Source organism: Mytilus californianus, unplaced genomic scaffold (assembly GCF_021869535.1).
Source record: "Mytilus californianus isolate M0D057914Y unplaced genomic scaffold, xbMytCali1.0.p SCAF_12, whole genome shotgun sequence".
Taxonomy (NCBI): domain Eukaryota; kingdom Metazoa; phylum Mollusca; class Bivalvia; order Mytilida; family Mytilidae; genus Mytilus; species Mytilus californianus.
In genome coordinates, this window is record NW_026262604.1 from 29850307 (window position 1) to 29860992 (window position 10686).

Below are 10686 nucleotides of genomic sequence, written 5' to 3' on the forward strand. Positions count from 1 at the left end.
GTCTTCCGTTCGAAGGTTAAGAGAACGTCGAGTATTTGGCATATCCTTTGTTTCCTTCGAAATAGGACATGTCTACCCTAAGTTCATGTCTACCGTGCGAAGGTTGTGACAATGTCGAATATTTAGCATATCCTTTGTTTCCTTCGAAATAGGAAATGTCTACGCTTAGTTCATGTTTGCCGTGCGAAGGTTGTGAGAATGTCGAGTATTTAGCACATACTTTGATTTATTTGAAATCGTCAATTTCAATCTATAGTTGATTTCTTTAATGCGAAGTTTATTTTTGAATGATAAATCAGTGATATCCTAGTTTCGCTAATCTCAAAAATCAATCAACAGCAAGTTTATCAATTGAAACACTTTCAACAGAGAACGTCTAATATTTTGCATATCCTTTGTTTCCTTCGAAATAGGACATATCTACCCTTAGTTTATGTCTGCCGTTCGACGATTGTGAGAACTTCGAGTTTTTAGAATATGCTTTGGTTCCTTTGAAATCGTCAGTTTCAAGCCATGATTGATTTATTTTATTCGACGTTTATTTTAAATGATAAATCAGTGATATACCTTTTTGACTTATCTCAAAATAAAGACATTTAATCAAAACACAGTATACCTTGCATATTCCACTTTCAACTGAATCCTCACTAAATCAATCAACAGCAAATTCATCAAGTGAAACACATTCAACAGAGAACGTCGAATATTTTGCATATCCTTTGTTTCCTTCGAAATAGGAAATGTCTACCCTTAGTTCATTTCTTCCGTGCGAAGGTTATGAAAAGGTCGAGTAGTTGGCATATCCTTTGTTTCCTTCGAAATAGAAAATGTCTACCCTTAGTTCATGTCTTCCGTGCGAAGGTTATGACAACGTCGAGTATTTGACATATCCTTTGCTTCCATTGAAATAGGAAATGTCTACCCTTAGTTCATGTCTTCCGTGCGAAGGTGATGAGAACGTCAAATTTTTAGCATATCTTTTGTTTCCTTCGAAATAATAAATGTCTACCCTTAGTTCATGTCTTCCGTGCGAAGGTTATGACAACGTCGAGTATTTGACATATCCTTTGCTTCCATTGAAATAGGAAATGTCTACCCTTAGTTCATGTCTACCGTGCGAAGGTGATAAGAAGGTCGAGTATTTGGCGTATCCTTTGTTTCCTTCGAAATAGGAAATGTCTACCCTTAGTTCAAGTCTTCAGTGCGAAGGTTAAGAGAACGTCGAGTATTTGTCATATCCTTTGTTTCCTTCGAAATAGAAAATGTCTACCCTTAGTTCATGTCTTCCGTGCGAAGGTTGTGAGAATGTCGAGTATTTGGCATATCCTTTGTTTCCTTCAAAATAGGAAATGTCTATCCTTAGTTCATGTTTGCCGTGGAAAGGTTGTAAGAATGTCGAGAATTCTGGATATTGTTTGTTTCCTTCTAAATCCTCAATTTCAGTCCATAGTTCATGTCTGTCTTGCGACGCTTGTGAGAACGTCGAATATATAAAATATCCTTTGTTTAACGAATCATATATACATGATAACAAGATTACCCTTACTTAAATGTATCCAAAACTCAAGCAACCATATCAACATGATAACAATTTAAAAAAAAATCCAAAATATTTAAGACAGAGAGCTTGATACCATACACATACTATGTATACACAGACCAGAGTCTGAGCTTGATTTGCTATATGATAAAAAAACTAAACTGACGAAAGAAGGTCATTAAGTTTTATTCAAAATCATAAAATGCAAAAAAAATACATTTAGCAAATAAAACATTTGACATAAAAGTTCATATTTAATATGAAATAATAATACATAATTACATGCCCCCCGGTGGATCGCTATCCTTGCCGTGGTCGGGGGGCTTGCGTGTCTCAGTGACCCCAAAAACTATGCCAGCTGGAGCTTCGTCTCCTGGTAGGGTTACCCATGCTGGACAGGTCGAAGGGTAGAGACCAGACTAAAGTGATCCGAACATCGTACGAGTTGCCCGATGTTTTGAATAAAATAGGCTCTCCAACCCGTTGGCCGTGGGTTGCTACCCGTGTCGGTGGTTGACGAGATCCTTGCGGATGAGGGCTGTAGTCAGACTCCTTACGGTCAGAAAATACCCGGACGGACGAGACTATAGTTCAATAAGCTGCTTTGGCTCTGATATCATCTAAACGGGAGGTCGGATGGACCCGGTTCGATCAATCGGCTGGTCATGTCGAGCCCTTCAGCTAATCCTCAACAATAAGCTTTCTTGTAACAATTTTCATTATTTACACATGTATTTAAATTAAGCTATTTATATTTCGGATAACTGAAGAAGGCGATGGCTCATGGGTCAATCAAGTGGTACGCTTTCTATTTCGCTTGATGGATACGCTCTGCTTTAGTATACTATTCTTGGAACATCTGGTGCTTTCCGCAGTGGATCTTGGGTGCTAATTTTGGGGACAGGCTGCATTATACTTGCAGCTTGCTTTCAGCATTAGCGATTGACCCCGGCTCGCCACGGAAACACAGCATCGCCCTTGTAGGCACTCCGAGATGGGTGGATGACAAGGATAGTGAATCTTTCTCCTTTCATATGGCAAACAAAAACCAAACTTCTCAATTAGCTTCAACAAAAAAAAAAGAAAATGTGATGACTCTGCGCCCTGTCAGGAAGATGATAGTTGGCCCCGATTTATTGTAATAAAAGGAACAGATGAAAAACCAGTTTCAAAAACATCTCCTTTTGTAATTCATAAACAAATTCAAAGCATTGCTGGTACAGTTAAAAAAGTTTCAAAAATGAGATCAGGGAATTTGTTGGTTGAATGTTCCAACAAAAGTAAATCAACAAATTTGCTGACCATGACAAAAATTACAGACTTTTCTGTTTCTGTCTCTCCTCACAATAGTTTGAACAGTTGCAAAGGAATCATTCGAGACAGAAGTCAATATCTGGGTGATCTTACCGTGGAAGAAATTAGTGATGAATTAACAAACCAAGGTGTATCTGATGTTGTTAGATTTCAAATAAAAAAGAATGGAAATATAACCAAATTAAATACATATCTTTTGACCTTAAAAACTCCAACTCCTCCCTCATCTATTACTTTAGGTTGCTTCGGAATCAGAGTTGACAGATTCATCCCTAACCCAATTCGATGCTTCACCTGTCAAAAATTTTGTCATGGAACCAAACAATGTCGTGGTACGCAGAGATGTTTCAAGTGTTCTGGCGAAGGACACGAGGGAACAATCTGTAGCTCTGAATCTTCAAAATGCGTAAACTGTGGTGAATCCCATTTTTCATCATCTAGGGACTGCCCTGTTTACCTGAAAGAAAAAAATATTATTAAAATAAAAACAGAAAGAAACATCAGTTACCCAGAAGCTAAACAGATAGCTTCTGTTTCGAGTGATCCTTTAGTTTCGAACAAACCATCGTACGCCAGCAAAGTTGGCCGCTCATTCAGTCATGAGACTACACAAACTCGCATGACGTGGCCAATTGATGCTGAAACTTTTACAATGTTGCCTGTTCAATTAGAAACTTCCGATAAATTAATTATTCCAAGAAAATCAAAGCCTTCTAAAACCAGTACTCAGTCAACTCAATCTTCCTTACAGAGCTCAATGTCATCATCTAAAAAAAATGAAAAAAAGAAATCAGATAAAAAAGATGCAGTTAAATCAGACAGTTGGGGCGGTGAATCTGTCTGGGATCTTCCCAGTGACATAGATGATTCTTCCATCTCAAATAGTCTTCCTTCATCTGCATCTAAAAAGTTATCTTCTACACCCAGTGCAAAGTCTACTAGAGCCCCGTCTCCTCTTCGTTCTCCAGAAAAGAAGGATGTCCAAAAGAAGCCAGTAAATACATCCTCTCAGAAGTCTTCTGATTCGAGGTCGCGGGGTAGGGGTCGAGGCGGAGTAAAAGCAGCCGCGTGTGGTCCTGGAGATCGACGACTCTCCTCACACAACAGATTTTCAACACTTATCGACGAAACTGAAATGGAAATCGAAAGCGTTCCGCCACCCGAAAGATCACAATCTCAGGGTGAGCGAAATAAGAATGCTGGCAAACTCGACAGCATTCGCGTTTCTATTTTCAAATCATGACTAATATCATCCAATGGAATAGCCGAGGTCTTAAAATAAATCTTCTCGAGTTAACGCTTCTAGTTCAGTCATTTTTACCTTCTGCATTTTGTCTTCAAGAAACTCATTTAAAAGAAAGTGACAATGTATCTTTAAAAGGATACAACATGTATAGCACATTTTCTAAGGTAGATGAACGTGCTGCAGGCGGATCATCCATTTTTGTGAAGGACAACGTCATTCATAGCACAGTCCAACTCACCACGGATCTGCAGGCAGTTGCAATTCGTTTATCATTAGATAAAACAATTACATTATGTTCTATATATATTCAACCCAATTCAATTATAGATAAAGCTAAACTCAAAAACCTCACTGATCAATTACCCTCACCATTTATACTTATGGGCGACTTCAATGCCCACAACCCTTTGTGGGGCAGCAAGTCTCATAATATCAAAGGTAAGATCATTGAGGACTTTGTCTCTCAAGAAGGATTATGCATTTTTAATGATGGATCTAATACTTATCTTCATCCTGGAAACGGGTCTTATTCTGCTATTGATATCACTATTTGCGATCCCTCTCTTCTTCTGGATTATTCATGGCGTGTTCATGATGATCTATGTGGAAGTGATCACTTTCCAATAGTACTTGAACATCTTTTTACTTCTACCCAACAGAGAGTACCACGTTGGAAACTTGACAAGGCGGACTGGTCCTTGTTTGAGAATCTCTGTCAAGCGGAACTTCAGTCAAAGATGTTTGAGACTGTACAAGATCCAATTTTAACTTTTAACACAGTTTTAACGTCAATTGCTGACAGAACTATTCCTAAGACCTCGGCAAATCCGAAACATCCCAGCAAAACATGGTTTGATGATGCTTGTGATCAAGCAATAGGTGACCGTAAAAAATCTGAAAGACGGTTCAATCAACAACCAACGACGGAAAACTTGAGTAATTTCCGTGTTTTTCGCGCTAAGGCACGGCGGACTTGCAGGCAAGCACGACGAACGTCTTGGAAGAAATTTGTCTCGGAGATAACATCTCGCACTCCGATGACAAAAGTATGGAACATGATACAAAAGATAAAAGGTAAAAATTCTAAAGCCACAGTTAAACATTTAAAAAATGGCAATGATTTATTAACATCTGAAAAGGATATTGCCAACAAGCTTGGTGAAACTTTTGCGAAATCTTCTTCTTCTAACAACTACAGGGAAGATTTTAAAAAAGTTAAAAAACAAAAAGAAAAAATTAAATTAAACTTTAAATCAAAAAATGGTGAAAATTATAATAAACTCTTTTCTCTTGAAGAACTTAAAACATCTCTGTCAAAAGCCCATGATACAGCTTGTGGGCCTGATAATATTCACTACTAACTGTTAAAACACTTGCCAGATTCCTCGCTGGAAGCTCTTTTGCAGCTTATGAATAACATCTGGGAATCTGGTGATTTACCATCAATCTGGAAGCTTGCAACCGTCGTGCCTATTCCAAAACCAAGTAAAGATCACACGGATCCTATTAATTATCGACCAATTGCTCTTACCAGTTGTGTCTGTAAAACACTAGAACGGATGGTCAATGATCGCCTTGTTTGGTTCCTGGAATCCAATGGGCTTTTAGCCAATATCCAGTGTGGATTCCGCCAAGGTCGCAGTACTCTTGACCATCTTGTTCGATTCGAATCATTTGTCCGTAATGGTTTTGCGAAAAATGAACATGTAGTGTCGATCTTTTTCGATCTAGAAAAAGCCTATGATACTGCATGGAAGTATGGTATTTTAAAAGATCTCTTTGATATGGGGTTGAAAGGCAATATGCCAATATGATCAAGAGATGGGTGTCCCTCAGGGCAGTATTTTATCTGTTACATTATTTAGTCTTAAAATCAACAGCCTTGTTGAAGTTTTAAAAAGTAATATTGAAGGTTCATTGTATGTTGATGACTTTTTAATATGTTATAGAGGCAAAAATATGAATAACATAGAAAGACAATTACAGTTATGTCTTGGAAGAATTGAAAAATGGGCCTCGGAAAATGGGTTTAAATTTTCCACTTCAAAAACGGTCGGGATGCATTTTTGTAACAAAAGGAAATTGCATCTTGATCCAGAACTCACTTTGTACGGCAACCCAATTAAAATGGTTGATGAAACCAAATTTCTTGGGTTAATTTTCGATAAAAAGTTAACCTTTCTTCCCCATATCAAAATGTTAAAATCGAAATGTTTAAAAGCATTAGATATTTTAAAAGTTGTCGGCAGCACCGACTGGGGTGCTGATCGCAACATTTTACTTAATTTATATAGATCTCTAGCTAGATCTAAACTAGATTATGGCTCTATAGTGTATGGCTCTGCAAGGAAGTCCTACATACAGATTCTCGATGCTGTGCATCATCAGGGTTTGCGTCTCTGTCTTGGCGCATTTAAAACCTCACCAGTTGAGAGTCTGTATGTAGAGGCTGATGAGCACTCACTCTTTAACAGACGTTTGAAGCTTGGACTTCAATATGCTGTCAAACTAAAAGCCTACTCAGATAATCCTGCCTACAGCTGTGTTTTTAATCCAATTTATAAAGATATTTTTGCTAAACATGAAAATAAAATTCCTCCGTTAGGTATACGTTTAAAACCACATTTAGCTTCTTTTGATTTAAAATCTGTTGCTCAAGTTGAAACTTGCAAATGTCCTCCATGGGAACTTCCCAAACCAAAAATGATATTTGATCTCCGTGAACACAATAAAAATAAAACAAATACTCTTTTAATTCAGCAACACTATGCTGAAATCAAAGCCAATTATTCAGATTTTTCAACTGTCTATACTGATGGATCAAAAGATGGTGACAGAGTTGCATCTGCTGCTGTCTCCAGGGACAGAGCTGCAACTCTCCGTTTGCCGTCTGATGCATCGATCTTTACTGCTGAAGCAGAAGCAATAATTTTGGCTTTGAAATTTATTGCTTCTTCAGATAAATCCAAATTTATTATATGTTCTGATTCACTTTCATGCTTACAAGCTATACAAAATACTAAAATTAAAAACCTTGTAATTCTCAAAATTTTATATGTAATGAGGAATTTAAAAATTCTTCGTAAAGAAATATTATTTCTATGGGTGCCGAGTCATGTTGGAATCCTTGGAAACACAGCTGTAGACCTTGAGGCAAAGAATGCCCTGGGTGACCCTTTATCTAACTGTGATATACCATATACCGATTTTAAATCTAATATTAGAGAATATGTTGTTAATATATTGAAAAATGAATGGAGTAAAAAAGATGATAATAAATTACATGAAATTAAACCTAATTTAGGTAAACCTTTCAATAATGTTATGTGCAGAAAAGATCAGTGTGTTATTTCTAGATGTCGTATTGGTCATACTAGAATAACACACGAATATCTTTTAAAAAATGAAGTAGAACCTCAATGTATACCTTGTAACTGCAAGTATACTATAAAACATGTTTTAATCAATTGTATTGACTTTGCTGATATTCGTAAGAAGCATTTCAATGTTAATAATATGTATGATTTATTTAATAATGTTCCATTTACAAATATTGTTTCATTCTTAAAAGAAGTTGGAATATATTCTAAAATATAAAAATGTTATTATATTTAAAACGATTTTAAATTTTATCACGTTATCTTAATGTTCATTTTTTTTTGTAAATAATCAATTTGCTTTAATCTAGAATTTTAGTTTATTGAAGGGCCTTATGTCTGATTTTAAGAATATGCTTTAAATTGTAAAAAATATTCGAATCAGCTCTCGCCGCGATATAGCCTTGTTGTGCTAATGCGGCGTAAAGCAACCAACAATCAATCAATCAATCATAATTACATGTAATACGAAATTACATCAACTAATATCATATCAATTGAATAAATGACAAAGAATAGCAAAGGTGGGGAGAAAAATCTACCCCACAAATAAACATATATACATATCTACTTCAAAAGATAACATCAAGGGAGGTATGTGGGTGGGAATTTTTAACAGTTGTTTGATAAGAATTACAAGTGAACACATCAAATGCTGATGACAAAAGGAAGTGACCTCAACGCACTTACACTAGTGCTGACCCCGCAAGAAGATTGACCAATAAGAAAGATGTAATCCAATCATGCACTGGTCATAAGTGAAATTTCTCTGCACGTTAATACATATTATCTAATTTCAAAAATTATCGTTTAATTAAGTGGGACACTCTGACCCTTTGACCAGACTAGAGACATCATAAATTAACAGTATAAATAGCTCACTCTTTATTCAAGTCTTAGTAATAAACAATTAAAACAGAATTATCTTCTCTGCTGTCTTAAATCATTTTATTCAGCTTAATTTCCAATTAGCAAATACAATTGGTTTTAAGACAGACAGCTAGATACCATAAATACACTATGTATACACAGGCCAGAGTATGAGCCTGATTTTCTATATGATATGAAAACTAAACTGAAGAACATAGGTCATTTATTCAAAATCATAAAATGCAAAAAATACATTTTGCAAATAAAACATTTGACATAAAAGTTCATATTTAATATGAAATAATAATACATAATTAATACGAAATTACATCAGCTAATATCATATCAATTGAATAAATGACAAAGAATAGTAAAGTTGGGGAGAAAAATCTGGCCCACAAATAAACATATATACATATCTGCTTCAAAAGATAACATCAAGGGAGGTATGTGGGTGGGAATGTTTTTAACAAATTGTTTGATAAGAATTACAAGTAAACACATCAAATGCTGATGACAAAAGGAAGAGACCACAACACACTTTCACATGAACTCGTGCTGACCCCGCAAGATCATTGACCAATAAGAAAAATGTAATCCAATCATGCACTGGTCATAAGAAAAAATTCTCTGCACGTGAAAACATGTTATCTAATCTCAACAATTTATCGTTTAATTACATGACACTCTGACCCTTTGACCAGACTCGAGACATCGTAAATTAACAGTATAAATAGCTCACTCTTTATATAAGTCTTAGTAATAAACAATTAAAACAGAATAATCATCTCTGCTGTCTTGAATTATTTTATTCAGCTTAATTTTCAATTAGCAAATAAAATTGGTGTTAAGACAGACAGACAGCTAGATACCATATACATACTATGTATACACAGGCCAGAGTCTGAGCTTGATTTGCTATATGATATAAAAACTTAACTGACGAAAAAAGGTCATTTATTCAAAATCATAACATGCAAAAAATACGTGTTGCATATAAAACATCTGACATAAAAGTTCATATTTAATATAAAATAATAATACATAATAAATACGAAATTACATCAGCTAATATCATATTAATTGAATAAATGACAATGAATAGCAAAGGTAGGGAGAAAAATCTGCCACAAATCCACTCTTTGGATGAAAGAGTGGATCCCCCACCCGAGGACTCTTGCGACGTGAGTACAATTTATATTCAACTTGATAGAATTTACAAGCATGACATCCTCATACAAGTATACCAAAAAATAACACTTTATTTTTGTAAAACGTTTCCACATTGAGCAGAAATATTAAAATTTCATATGATCATGTACCAAGATATTACTTTTAAATTGTCTCTTGCTGATGAAAATGATTAAAGGTGTAAATCTTATTCCGGTCAGGACCACAGCAATAAAATTACAATATAATCATAGTTAAATATATGTTATAGAATTCATATTTCGTCTTACATCTAGACATTTAATAATAGTATCCCCTAAATATTTTAGTACAAACAATTAGAACATTAATTAACTGAAACGTTATCTTTAATTTTTAATCTTAAAAAAAAATAAAAGTACATTTATACGAAGCCCTGAATCCTTTCTAAATACGAAGTTTTATATCTGACTATTTCTATATGGGATCGTGAGCAACTTATTCTCATACTACACTTGACATTTTTCAATCGAGATTGTATAAAGATCATAAATAAATTTCTTAAGGAAAAACATAAGTTTTTAAATTGAAATTAGTAAATAAGTATCTAGCCTTTTTAACTCTTAGTTATTTTTGTTGTGATCTCAATTGATATGAGACTTGAGAAATATTTTTGCGTAATTCATGATTCGGTAAAACGTTAAACTTTAGTCATAATTTTGAATATACATCTTTTTAGAAATTTAATGACTGGTGAATACCACCATTCAATATTAATAGTAATAATTGATATCGATGAAACCACTAAAAAATAACGGGAATCCACCAAACTTACTTATCCGGCACTTCTAAGCTAGGGGACTTTTGATTTACACTTAAAATACGCTTATTATACATCGGGAATTTGATTTTTCTGTTGAAAAAAAGATAAAAATAAAAGTAAATAAATAAGTAGAATAAATATATTGATAAACATTATCAAAATATTCATATTCACATTCTTCCTGACATGCTAAACTTTTATATCCGACCATTATTCTGAACATACTGTAATTCCAATGCAATACATTTCAAAAGGTTTATATTGTATGGTCGTAATAAAGTTGTAAAATGAAAAATATCTTTGAAATAATATTCCAGCTGGTTGTGATTTTTCGTATAATTCGTCTTTACCTTGCGTTGAAAGTTAA